The sequence below is a fragment of the Lissotriton vulgaris genome, chromosome 2_1, assembly GCF_964263255.1.
Source record: "Lissotriton vulgaris chromosome 2_1, aLisVul1.2, whole genome shotgun sequence".
Classification (NCBI taxonomy): Eukaryota; Metazoa; Chordata; class Amphibia; order Caudata; family Salamandridae; genus Lissotriton; species Lissotriton vulgaris.
In genome coordinates, this window is record NC_141687.1 from 1,283,546,826 (window position 1) to 1,283,561,239 (window position 14,414).

A 14,414-nucleotide genomic window follows, 5' to 3' on the forward strand; every position below is an offset into this window, starting at 1 on the left:
ACTTCTTAATACACCAAGAGCATCACAAGGGTCTTCTGTGTATTTTCCAACACAATAAATATGGAAGGGACAGAAATATCACTGCATCCCAGTGTATCACTGGACGACCCCAATATTTAAAAAATAGCTCTTAGACAGGTGACATTTGTGGGCCTCTTCAATACAATACCCCTTTCTATGGAAAATTACCTTAAAAAGGCGTTGGTGAGCAGGATGCATTTGACCTTAGTCCAAAAAATGTTTCTTAAAACACTGAAGAAGCATACAGTTCGAAGGATAGTTGATTAGTAAGCCACAGCACCAAATAAATTAAATAAGGACAGTCAAAACCCTGAACCGTAAAAAAGTAATAAGCAGTGGCCAACCCAATAGGTCTGGTTTATCACTGAAAATCCCTGGGCACTTTAATCAGTCACTCAACCATCTGTGCATGCAGTCAGTCAGTATATATCCATGCACTCAGTCACTCATCCTTGTACTTATAAATCTGTTTATCCACCCACTGCCTCGGTCTTACTTTCACCCACTTCCTTATCCGCAATACTGAACACACAAACTCACCAATCAATGAAAAAGTGCTTGCAGATATCAGCCAGAACAACTGGATTTGCTACTAGTTTGTGGAAGGTGTTCGTTCTTCAGAAGTGTAGGACTGCTGCTTTTGAGGTGCATGACAGTAGTGCCAACGCTTGAGTGAAAAATGCAAGAGCGCAGTTGATATGTAGGGTGTTTTGCTTTTCCACCAAAAGGGCTCTACCAGTTCCACCTGTGTTTTCACTGAGGCTGTGCCTGAAGACAAGCCGCACACTTATTTAATGATGAACAAGTCTTACTTGTGGCACAACACTGCAGCAAACTTTTCATGGAGGAGTCCTTATTTGCTACTTTTAAGCCTTGAAGATCTGCTTTCCTTAATGAGATTGCACAAAAGGAGGCCAACAAGGTACTATAGGGCTTGAATGAAGCTAAAGACTGCTGTCAGTGATACAGGCCAAAACAGACGGCAGGCCCTCTTAGATGCCATGCCCTGGAGAGTGATTCATCACCAGTAAAGCTTCAAAGTGGGAAACAAGAGATAAACTGATAACTTGACACTAGTGGAAGAGCCACATTTCGTTCCCCTACCAGTGGCATTTGCAAGAGTCTGGGATCCTACAACACACCCCACGTACAGTGTACGTAAAAATAATGGTTTTCTTAAGGCTCCAACCTGATGTCAAGGATGGGAACGATAAACACTGTTGTATTGTTATCCTTGATGTGTGAAACTAGAACATTTAAAAAGGTCAATAAATGTATTTATAAGAAAATAAAATCACCAGAGATGGATTGGGGCATTAATGATCCAGGACATGAATGTATTTATTTTCAAGAACCCTTACATCATGAACAATGGCATGTTGCCCTCATCCACGCCCCTCCCCTGCAGAGATCACAGACATTAACATCAGGTGCACAACCAATTGGGTAGAACTGTCACAAAAAACACCAGATAAACAGGTGAAGAGAGTGTCAACACTCTAACCTTGTACATTTGGAGCTTGCAGACACGCACCCTCTGTCCCTGGACTTTGCATCTGACATCACATGAACAGCAATGCAATCCAATGCAGCAGTTTCTAGCAGCTGCTGACTCCGGTTATAATTGCCCAAACCGGCCGCTCTATCTCCCCAAACAGTACACATGTGCAGCAGAATGTCAATCAAATGCAGGATTATTGTGAGGTGAAAAGAGCTTGATAGCAAACAGGTAGTTTGCGACCAAGCAGGATCACTATTAAGGTCATAGGCCAAGGAATACACATTTGCACCAACACCGAAGAACGCAATACCTGTGCACTAGATAAACCAGCAAATGAGCACAGACCTCAACCACTACTGGCATCACCCAATAGGATGGAGTGGTCGCAGCTCCAGGAGAAGTGGGCATGGCCTAAACATAAAAAAAAACGATTACCCCTATGACGAGGCAGACAGCCCACCAAAACAGCTCAGCCTTTTGTTTACTGCAATCTGCCTACTCCACATGCTAGGACATGTCGTCCATTTTAGGACTAGGAAATACACAGCGCATTATGCCTCGTTGTACTGGTCCATCTGCTTTTGGCACACATTACATCAAGATTTACTGCTGTTTTTTCAGTGGTGACCAGCTGCTGGAGTTTGTGATGCAACAACACTGGGTACAGGAGCAGATAGACTGCAGCAGGGCTGGTTTCTTAAGAGGCAACGGTCAATAATAAGGCCCCTCCATTGCAGTTCATGTGAGAACGTGTGAACTAGCTGGGGGATCCCTGGGTAAACATGGATTGTGACAACTGGAGTCTCTTACCTTTGGTGTCCTGGGCACTTCGTATTGGACACACATTGAGCACCATCACATAAATTTAACACATGACCTTGAGTCACATGGTAATGCTTACTTTGCGAAATGGTGTAAGTTGGAAGCTTAAAGGTCTGCAAAGCACACAATAACACTTAATACATCAACATCTAGCCAATGCTTTAACTTTTAAAAAGAAAAGGTTTTTCAATTAACAAACAATACTAAATATGAAATTATAAATGTACACAAGAAACACCAGACCTCTCTAGCCCCTCCTGCACTACACTTCTGTATGAAAATGACCTCCGGTTTTTAACAAAGTAATATCTCCCTCCAATGGTGTTTGTAACAGAGTTCAGAATGTAAAACTCCTCCCGATTGTAGAAAGCAGAGAGTTCACAATGTAAAAACCCTTCTTAATGAGTTAACGTCTATCGCCAATGAGAAATGTAACTACGTTATAGCGCGGGCAAGCACAACTGCTGCTCCATCAAACACCTGTAAAGATCAACAAAGAGGTGGAGCCAAAGTTCCTCTCTCTATCCCGTTGCATGCTCATGACGGAGTCGCTCCGTCATGAGCCGCGGTTGCGCTGTGCTCATGACGGAGCGGTTCAGTCATGGCCCTGACGCCGCGCCTGTGCGGCGCGTTCTATTGAGCAGGCGGGGCCATGACGGAACCGCTCCGTCATGAGCACAGCGCAACCGCGGCTCGTGACGGAGCAGCTCCGTCACGAGCATGCGAGCGCCACTCGCCCCCCCCCCCAGCGCTGCGGCGGAATTGCCGCCGCAGCGAAGGGGTTAAACTGTTTTTGATTTCATTGTTTTTGTGATCGTATGAGTTCTGGAACACAGCCAATGCGGTCTATGATTAGACCTAAAAATGGACCATTCGAAAATGCCATCTCCTTCACTACATAGTACACATTCAAGCACCCAAGGCCTCTAGTGTAGATACGCTGTTGTGTTTGTACTCTACAACTATATTTAATTTTTCCCCAGAAGCACTTGCTTCCACGAAAATCAGCTGGAGAAGAACAGGATCACCAGAACTCCAAGAGGCACTGGTAAAGAAGACTTCACCAGCCAAACATGATCCCTGAAAATCTCTCCCATGGTACTACCAAATACTCTAGGTTTCCATCAAGTCCAAGGTCAACCCACTTCCCCAGCATACTGTTACAACTTCCTTTATCAACCAGCTGCTAAACTCCCTCCAGCCACCTTTCAATGAAAGTGTTCGCCTTTTACCTGCACTATGAAAGCTGCGAACACCATGATTGTTGTCCTCCACAAGTCTGCAGTCACATCTTCGTTTGGCTAAGTGTGTTTGTAACTAGCCCAGAGGATGGAGAAATAAATGAAGATCTACATAGAATAGAGAATCCCACAAGAAACATAACTGATAAATCAAATATGATAATGGACTCCCTTCTCCTAGTCACTTTCCCTCTGAGCAATAAGTATGCAGTTTTGGATTCAACCACTTTCGCAGAGACATCTGGGGTAGCTGTACAATCTCCCTCTAGTTATAATAGTAAACAAACTGGAGAAATTTTACTGAATGGTGAACAAGTGACTCAAGCTATGGAACCTCAATCTAATAGTTCTTTCACAGTGCCAACACCGAGTCTGGAAAGTAATGGTTCACCTTCTCACTTAAATGAGGAAGCTGGGGCAAGTGGAGGAAGCAAAACAGCAGAGGAAAGGTTGGGCTCCCTATTACATACCTTGAGAGAAGATTTGTTGGGCAGATTTGAAATCTCTGAAAAAAATCAGAGGGGACTACACGACAGATTTGACCTTTTGGAGGCTAAAATTGAGGGCATTAGTGCTAGGACTAGTGTCTTAGAGGGAAAAGTGACATCTCTTACGGAGTCTTCTAAAGTGAATGCTAAAGATATAGTAGCCTTAAAAGCTCAGAATCGTACCCTAACAATGGACCTGGAAAGGTTGGAAACCCAGACTCGACGTAACAATTTGAGGATTCTAAAAATTCCAGAAGGGGTTGAAGTAGAGGATATAAAGGGATTTGTATGTAGACTGTTACGTGAAGACATTCTAAAGGACCGTCCAGATATTAATTTGGAAGCGGAGATTCAGCGGGTCCATAGAGATCCATTTAGGTTGCATCCTGACCGAAAGGCACCCAGGAAGATTTTGGTATATTTTCAGACCTATAGTGTAAAAGAGCTGATTCTCACTAGATGTCTGTCTCGCACCTCTCTACATTTTCGAGCTAATCCTTACCATATCAGATCAGATATAGGCAGCAAGACAGCCCAAAGACAATGGGAGCTTGGTTCCAGAATGCCAGAATTGCGCTCCATGGGGGCACAAGTGCAAATGAAATTTCCAGCGCTCCTCAAAATAATGTGGAATAATAAAATGTATACGTGCCATTTCCCTGAGGAAGCTGATGCAGTGTTGGCTAGGATGAAGGAGCAGACAGAATAATATGCATTAGGATTGTATCATTATCTAGCCCAATTCTAACTAAGAAAGAGGAGGGAAAGAGGGGGAAAAAAAAAAAAAAGTGTGGTGTGGTATGATTAAGTTAAAAAGGGGAAAAAAACCCATAAAAAAATAAATAATTATGCATATAGGGAATAAGAGACCTGCACTTTTCTATAGGCGGGGCATCAGGGGTCTAGGGCCTCCTAGGGAGTAATTTCGCCAATCAGGAGGGTAGGGTTCCTCGGGGGGAGGGAGGGGTGGGTTCTCAGGGGTGGGCGAAAAAAATCAGATAAAAAGTCCTCATGTGCCATAAAACTTTATTCTTCTTTTGAATTAAAATGCTACTATAGGTTATTATGCTCTTTGTTGGCCACAAATGGAAGGAGAGTAAGATTATACGATGCCTCAATCTAGATATACTAAAATCCTTTCCTGGAACTTGAATGGTTTAGGGAGCCGTAAGAAACAACTAAATGTTTCTCATTTTCTGAAAAATACTGGAGCTTCTATAATCCTTGTACAAGAAACCCACCTGGAAGCAGAGGAATGTAGGAAAATTTTTATTAGGAACAAGTGGGTTCAGGACATCTTGTATTCAAAACAAACTGGCACCACGAGAGGTGTGGCAATGATAATTTGCGCTAATAAAGGAATTGTTATGCACGATTGGGCTACAGATCAGTCAGGAAGGTGGTTGGCCGCAATAGTCTCAATAAGTGCAGTTAAGTTTTTATGCGGGGTTTATTATGGTCCAAATGAGGATAATGCTTGTTTTCTACAGAAACTAGAAAATTATATGCTTCAGTATACAATCCCTATCGTGTTAGGAGGAGATTTTAATTTGCTATTAGATCCTGAAGCAGATCGCACCTCGAAAGCTAAATATAACTGTCCAAAAAATCTCTCTCAATTTTGAAGAATATCATGAAAGAGTATATGTTGTGTGATGTGTGGAGAGTCAAACATGGCACCCAGAGAGAATATTCTTTTTATAGTAAAAAATACCATCAGTTCTCTAGAATAGATTTTTTCTTGCTTGATCGATCGTTATTAGCGAATACTCATTCTATTTCTTACATTCCGATTGGGTTGTCAGATCACTCAGTGGTTGAGTTAAACATCAATATTCAAAACAATTTTTTAGAATATAGGTGGACATTGGATAGGACTATCTTGCTAAATGAAGAGTTTAATATTAAAATCAAGGAAAAATTATTAGAATTTTTTGAGTTCAATTATGAATCAGCTCCGGATCATATAATATGGGATGCACTTAAATCTTTTTTAAGAGGAATATATGGCTCTCAAATGACCCTAAATAGAAAGCTAAACAAAGAAAAGGATATTAAGGATCTCAGTTCGATTAAAATAAAAGAACAGCAGCTTCTTTCTGCCATTTCTGATGATCGAATCAATATATCAAGACTGGAAAAGGAATTATTAGACTTACAAATTTCAGATTAAGAACCGAAAAAATACTCAAAGATAAATGGGAAGTAAGTAAACTACGTAACTTTGAATATGGTGAGAAATGTGGATCTCTGTTAGCGTGGAAAGCTAGGACGGAGAGAACCAGAAATAATATCAAATCCCTGATACAACGTGGGACTGGTGCAGTCCTGTCAGAAGACGGAGAGATTAAGAAGGAAGCTAGATCTTTCTACGAAGAACTTTACCTAGAAAAGATTAATCGGCCAGCTGAGGAACTAGAAAACTTGTCTATTTTGAGAGACCTACCACAGCTGAGCAGTTCAGATATAGCTCTTTTGGCAAAGGAAATATCTGAAGGGGAGATCAGATCCCAACTGAAGAAGATGGCAAGAAATAAAGCCGCAGGTCCTGAAGGACTCCCAATAGAGATCTATAAGGATAACATTGAAGAAATTCTAGTTCCACTACAGAAATTATTCAATAACATTTTTATTCAGGGAGAACAAATTCCGTCTTCTTGGTTAGATGCTACAATCTCACTAATTGCGAAACCGAATAAAGATCCGGAAAAAATAGAGTCGTACCGACCCATTTCACTCTTGAACTCTGATCTAAAAATTTACTCTGGAATTTTGGCAAGTAGACTGGCTAACATTATAAAAACTATCATCCATTCTGACCAGAGGGGATTTATTCCTGGTCGCCAATTGAATGAACTTACATTTCAAGTAATCGGTGCTATAGATTACGCAATAGAGAAGAAGAAGCCACTCGCTATTGTTGCAATAGATGCAGCCAAAGCCTTCGATCAAGTGAATTGGCTTTTCCTATGGAAAGTGATGACGAAATTCGGCTTCCCTGAGACTTTTATTAATGGTGTTGAAACTTTATATAGGGGCCCGAGAGCTAGGATCTTGGTAAATGGTGGTTTGTCAGACTGGCTAAACATTTGCAGAGGAACAAGGCAAGGATGTCCCTTGTCTCCATTATTGTTTGACATATATATTGAGCCTTTTGTTTGTTCCTTAAGACAAGATCCAATAATTATCCCGTTTAATATAGGAGAATTAACAATTAGGACAGCATTATATGCAGACGACCTTCTCCTTTATACTTCAAACCCATCAGAAGCAATTCCAAGATTATTCAAACTTGCTGAGGATTTTGGTATTGTTTCAGGATATAGTATTAATAGGGATAAAACCGATGTTATGTGTTGGAACAACCCAGTCCCTATCCCAGAAGCCAAGTTTAAGATGAGATATCTGGGTATTCAACTGACCCATAAATTAGAAGAAATCACCAAGATCAGCTGGGAAGCTGTGATAAAGGAGATTAAAAAACTTTTATCTAAGTGGAACTCCCTACCTTTAAACATCTATGGTAGAGTTAACTTAGTCAAAATGATCATCTTACCAAAGGTAATGTTTTTGTTTAGTTCTATTCCATTAGTATTTAATAAAAAAGATATCCTTAATTTGCAAGGTAGGATAGGATCTTTTATTTGGGTGACAAAATCTCCAAGGATAGGGGGGGGCGTGGCTAGCAGCCGATGATGGCGGCAGCAAACTATAGAGGCTCCCGTAGCGTGGCGGCTTCCCGCATCAATCCGCATGCCTATCCGCTCAACAACGAACCCAGAAGGGATGCCCCGGGTCCGGTGACCGAACGACATCTGCAGGAGAAGTTTGGGAGCGTTTACGCCCCGGGAACGGGAGGAAACAGCTACCTCAACTGACCTCAGAGTGCGGCCTGGTGGCACGAGTGCAGCCGCGGTGGCTGAGTTGAGACCTGCCCGGGCGGAAGTGGAGCATTGTCGGCGCAGCCAAGCGGAAGTGCCCGCGGCGGACACAGACCCACGCCATTGGGGCTTGAAATTTGCAGATCCTTTTCGGTCACTCAAGAGATTGCTTTATCGCTCCGACGTCAAAGCAGTACAGTGAACAACAGCGGCGATAAGCGTAACTGAAGTTGGAAAGTTACTGCGTAGTCGCCGCCATCTTGCATCTCGTCCGCCAGCGTTGGTACGGACTCATCACCGAAGGGACTAGACGCCATCAGTGACTCGTAATCAACGGCTGGCGCGTCTGCCTGCTAAGAAGACTGGACACCGCTGAAACAAGGGCGGCCTGACCACCCATCCGCCGTGAGTGCTCCGCCAGCGTATCACTATGGCGGGGAAAGGACTCCGACAAACCACCACTCAGGCTAAGCTCGATAAATTCGCTTACGATAAACAATCACTCTCCCAACCGGAGCAGCGCAAATCTGTGGGCAAAGGCACGGAGGGTGACGGGGCAAAGAAGGCTACCCTGGAAGAGGTCTTGCACGCCCTGGCGCAGGTACAAGCAACGGTGGGTGCGACTGCTACAGAAGTGACCCTGATACGAGCGGACCTCCAGAAGATGAGTGAGAGAGTGAAGCAGGTGGAGGTGGTAGCTAAATCATTGGTGGAAGATGTCTCAGATCTACAGGTCGCAAGCAATGGAGAAGCTGCAGGCCGATAATAAACAGCTCAAAGATAAACTGGACGATCATGAAGGACGCTCCCGGCGGAACAACGTCCGCATTTTGGGGGTCCCGGAATCTGAAACCAAAGGGGCCATGGACCTGTATGTGGAGGATTTGATAAAAAAACCAACTGGCCCCCAAGGGACTCTCTAACTTCTTCACGGTGGAACGAGCTCATAGGGTACCTGGAGGATCACCTAAGACAGGGGCCCTCCCGCGTCCGATCCTAGCGAGACTTTTTAACTTTAGAGATCGTGACACGATCCTCCAGGCAGCCAGAGTGGCACCAGCCATTCAAATCCAAAACTTGCGGATATCCTTTTTTCCGGACTATACAGCGGAGGTTACGAGACGGAGAACTTTTCTGGAAGTGAAGAAGACACTACGCGAACAAGAATTGCCGTACTCTAGGTTATTCCCGGCCCGGCTACGGGTGGATGCTGACAAGAAGGTTTGGTTTTTTGACTCCCCCGAGGCAGCAAGAGACTGGCTTGAAGGATGGCGCACAGTAGATCGCACGTCTGGCCGACAGCGCAACAGACACCAAAACGACAGCCGGTCTGGCTCACAGACTTCAGTTGGAAGGAGTGCGAGTGCGTCGCCGACGCAGGACCTGTCCGGGGCTGCCGGGGGCAAATAAGGTCATCAGGCCGTGAAATGTTTGGACATGGACTCCCTCCCACATTGGTTGCTCATACAGGTCGTTTGTGGACGCCGGCCTGGGTATTCCGAGGGCAGCAAGGGAGCCGCCTACTTTGGGAGCCACTCTCCCCCGACGTGCAAGTACTCTGTTTGTGGGATGGGTTAAGCGCTCTGCTAAGTTGGGGTGGCGGGCAGTTGTAGGTCCGTTAAGCAGGGAGGCAGGGAGGGAAGGGGTGGGGGGGGGGGCTGTTCTTTTTTCATTGGAAATTCACTTAGTCGGTCAAGAACTGGAGTGTGTGGCGTAACTAGAATGGTGTTATTGCAGGTACGATGGATTCTTTATGGACGATTTGCATGTGGCAGCGTGATTAAAGATGGCGGATGAACAACTCGTTGCCGCGGGGCAAGATGGGTCGCGGTCGAATGGCTCCGCCCTTAGAATACTTTCTTGGAATGTTAGGGGCCTAGGGGACAGGGTGAATCGCGGCCTAGTACTAACCGAGCTGAAACGGCATAAACCCCAATTAGCACTCTTGCAGGAAACACACTTGGTGGGAGGGGCTACTAAGGCCTTAGATAGGAAAGGATACAAGATGATTGTGCATTCGGAATTCTCATCGGGTTCCCGAGGTACGGGTGTCCTGATCAAAAAATCCTCACACTTCATTCCACTGAGCACGAAAACTGATAGTCAGGGATGCTTTGCGGCGTTGCTGGGACAATGGGACGGTCGTCCTTTGACAGTGGTTTCTGTGTATATTCCGCCGTCCCTCCACTCAGTAATGCTTCCAGCCCTTGGTGATTTTTTGTTATCTCTCCCCGAAAGTGATGTCATTTTGGGTGGGGATTTCAACGCAACGGCGGATCTACAGCTTGATAGGTTTCCGGTGACAGCTTCGCCTGGGGGACCCTCCCGGTTTCAGCGATTCCTAGTGGCACTGGGATTGGTAGATATTTGGCGTCATGTTCATCCTCAGGTCAGACAGTACACGTTCCACTCCACAGTCCATAACAGTCTTTCCCGCATTGATTACTTTTTGGCGTTGGGGGAAGGGATACAGCGAGTCGACACTGCCGACATACACCCTAGAGGCATTTCAGATCACTCCCCGATAACTCTCACCATTTCCACCCAGGCAAAATCGCGTCACCGCATATACCCCATTCAGGCATCTTATCTTAAAGTCCCAAAAATCAAAAAGGCTCTTCAGAAGGCTACGGAACAATACTTTGTAGAGAATGTGTCAACTGTGGCCTCCTCCGAGGTTCTCTGGGAGGCCTACAAGACAGTGCTGAGGGGGCAGGCTATAAGCTCAATCGCGGCTCATAAGAAGGAACAGGCAGCTGAACAGTCTACACTTGAGCTCCAACTGCGCGCAGTCGCAACTTTACACGAGGCTGACCCTACAGAGGACACGGCACATACCCTTGCACTCCAGCAGCGACTGTACACAGACCATGCTCGTCTCACAGTACAGGGGCACATTACCGATACACAGAATCGGGTGTATGACGTAGGCGATAAGGCGGGAAGGATGTTGGCCTGGCTTGACAAAAGAGGGGGTAGCTCCAGAGGGATTCAACAGGTGAAGGATAGGAATGGCGTGATACAGACCAACCCTGAACAGGTAGTGGAAGCACTGGCGGCCCATTTCGAACAGGTGTATACTCCTGAAAGGGAGGTGACCGCGATCATGGCCCAGGGTGCACTGAGCGGAATAGATATCCCAATATTGCAACCGGAGGCAGTGGCCGACCTAGATGCGGCAATAACCACCGACGAAATACAGCTTGCCATAAGGGCACTCAAACCCGGAAAAGCCCTCGGTCCGAACGGCATTCCGGTGGAATGGTATCAAGCACGATCTGAGGACCTTAGTCCCTACTAGCTCAACATGTATGAGGAATGCCGTGAGAAGGGGCTGCTCCCACTAGACCAGAGAACGGCCACTATCGTGGCAATACCAAAGCCTGGTAAGCCACAGGAGGAATGCTCCTCTTACCGCCCCATCTCCCTACTGAATGCAGAAAGCAAAATCTTGGCTAAACTCCTGGCCAACCGGCTGATGGCTCATCTGCCTGATCTTATCCACCCAGATCAATCGGGGTTTATGCCTCATAGGAACACTGCACTAAATCTTCGTAGGGTTCACGGGGTGCTGGCGAGGGCAGACCAGATTAGTGACAGTGCAGTTATATTGGCCCTGGAAGCGAAGATGGCTTTTGACCTGGTGGAATGGGCCTATCTTTTTGAGGTGTTGTCTTACATGGGCTTCGGCCCGAACTTCATATCATGGATTAAGCTACTATATGCGGCGCCTGTGGCACACGTGGTAGCAAATGGCCACATTGCGCGCACATTCTCGCTGGGAAGAGGCACCCGGCAGGGCTGCCCCCTATCCCCCTTGCTCTTTGCGCTAACCTTGGAACCACTGGCTAATCACATAAGACAAACACCCTTGCTTAAAGGGATACAATGGAGGGAGGGATGGGAAGACCGCCTGTCCCTATATGCGGACGATATGCTGGTATATTTAACGGATCCCGAGCATGGAGTACCGGCTCTTTTGAACCTATGCGACAAGCATGGCAGGGTTTCAGGATACACCATTAATTGGAACAAATCAGAAATGTACGTACTGAAAGGCCAGATCCCGACGCTCGGACCAGACTGCCCCCTGAGATTGGCTGGTTCCTCCTTCAAATATTTAGGGATCCATGTCACGAGGGATCCACTTGAATATAAGAGACTGAATTTAGTGCCGCCGCTGGAACGCCTCAAGCAAGACGCCAACTTCTGGGCGGGGTTACCACTGACCATGCTGGGGAAAGCAGCACTGTACAAAATGAAGTCGCTGCCCCGCTTTCTATATATCCTAGATAACACGCCTTTTTCGGTGGCATCAGGATACTTCAAAAAGGTAGCCGCAGTTGTTTCGGAGCTGCTGTGGGGCAATCGACCGGCACGCATAGCACAGGCTAAACTATGCAGAGGCTGGTACGATGGGGGCATTGCACTGCCGAATCTGCACCTGTATTACTGGGCAGCGCAACATAAGCCCATTAACCAATGGTTACACGCCTCACAGTCTGATCCGGCATTTCAAGCAGATAGGGCGCAGCTGGGCATTAACAACATACTTGCCCACTCTATGACCGACGAAACTGAGACTCTTATCAGGGCCCACTAAACTCACTGTGGAAACCTGGCACGCGGCGATGGCTGCGTTGGGCTGGAAGGGGAAAATCACCAAACTCACCCCGCTCTGGGATACACGCGCCTTGGGTAACTTGAGAAATAGCAAGGGTTTCTCCCACTGGGATTCCATCGGAATATCCACGGTGGGCGACATTTGGGAGCGGGGTGAAGTTATTTCATTCACCCGCCTGAGAGAAATATATGACCTAGGGCCACACGAATCATACCGTTACGTACAAATACGTCATGCTCCGCTCGCGGCCATCCCCTCTGGGTCGACTCTACCTGAGTCCTCCCCGCTGGAGGATCGCCTCCTAACTGACTTTATGGCGGAAAGAGCGACATCGCTGACTTATCGTAAGCTCCTGAACAACTCGCCAGACCCGCTGGCTCCCCTGAAGGAGGTGGGAACGGGAAGTGGACGCCCTAGATGAACACGAATGGAATGAGGCATTGGCGTCACCGAAAGAGGTGGGCATCTCGGCTAGGATGAGACTCGTCCAACTCAAGGTTCTCCATAGAGTATATTATACAAGAACACTGCTACACCGCATCCACAGTACACAACACCCTTTCTGTCTACGAGGCTGTGGGGAAGAGGGTACCTTTTTTCACACATTTTGGGACTGCCCACGCATACAAAATTACTGGCGGCAAATACTGCGTACTGTATCCCAGGCCCTTGAGATCTCGCTCCTCCCAGAACCAAGGCGATGTCTCCTGAACGTAGGGGAACCAACAGATTTACCCAGACATAGTCGACTTTGGGTGACGTTGGGAATGATTGTGGCGAAGCGAGATATTGCTCAGCGTTGGGGGGCGGCAGAACTGCCAACGAAGTCGCAGTGGTGCATGAATATGGACAAGATAATGTTAACTGAAAGGGCGGTGTACTTGAGCCGTGCGTGCCCGGGCAAATGGAATAAGGTGTGGTCCCCGTGGAATGTGTACCGTGGCGAAATCTGTGACCCGCTGCCGGAAGATGATCAGTTGGAATCAGATGATGAGGGAGGGGTGGAGTGAAGGGTGGAGGGAGAGATAAGAACACCACTTGGGTAGAGATGAGGGTGGGGGGAATGTCCTTCCTCGTTCCGGATAAGATCCCCGGACAATACATAGCAACTTATACTGTCCTAAGAATCTTCCATACAGCTAACCTGCACTATTACTCCTCAATGACCGCAATGTGATTTCCTGCTTGTTCTTTTGGTTCTTTTCAAAAAACAAAAAATGAAAACCTCACTTAATTTGTAATGTGATTTTGGCTAAATACCTTCAACTCGTTTTAGTGATGTGCCCCTTCACTACAGTAGCGTACTTAACGTATGGACTTTATTTCTGCATGGCTATCACTGCTATTTTCTCTTATTTTTAGCGGCCGGCCCCTCGGGGTTGTAGGCGACTTGCTGTGTAACTGTGAGAAGGTACAATAAAGGTTTTCAAAAAAAAAAAAAAATCTCCAAGGATAGCTTGGAAGAAGTTGGAGAGGATTAAAACTAGGCGGTCTTGCTCTTCCAGATTTATTACTCTACTGTTATGCCTTCCAGTTTAAAAACTTTAGGCTTTTAGCCAATCAATTGGACTTTACTTCTAACAGTTTACTCTTTCAGGCTATGCTGCAAGACCTCCCATATGATGCAGACTTTTTTCTGTTTAAGTTTGGAGATCAACATTTTTTTAAAAAGGTTAGACTGAAGCTTTTGAAGGCTGCTCTACATTATTGGCTACAGATTTGTAAGTTGCTACGTATTCATTATTATCACCAATATGCCCCGATTTGGGACTCCCCTGGTACCCCTGATTGTTTGATGGACCAACTAGCTCTCCCGTTAAAGAGAGCCGGTCTCTC

At 46.1% G+C, this 14,414-nt stretch overlaps 1 protein-coding gene across 5 annotated transcripts in view; it reads right to left on the reverse strand.

Annotated features, from left to right (window-relative positions):
- The window catches only part of CEP164 (centrosomal protein 164), a 459,099-nt gene that overhangs the window by 369,148 nt on the left and 75,537 nt on the right, over nucleotides 1-14,414 (reverse strand). The window lies entirely within an intron of this gene.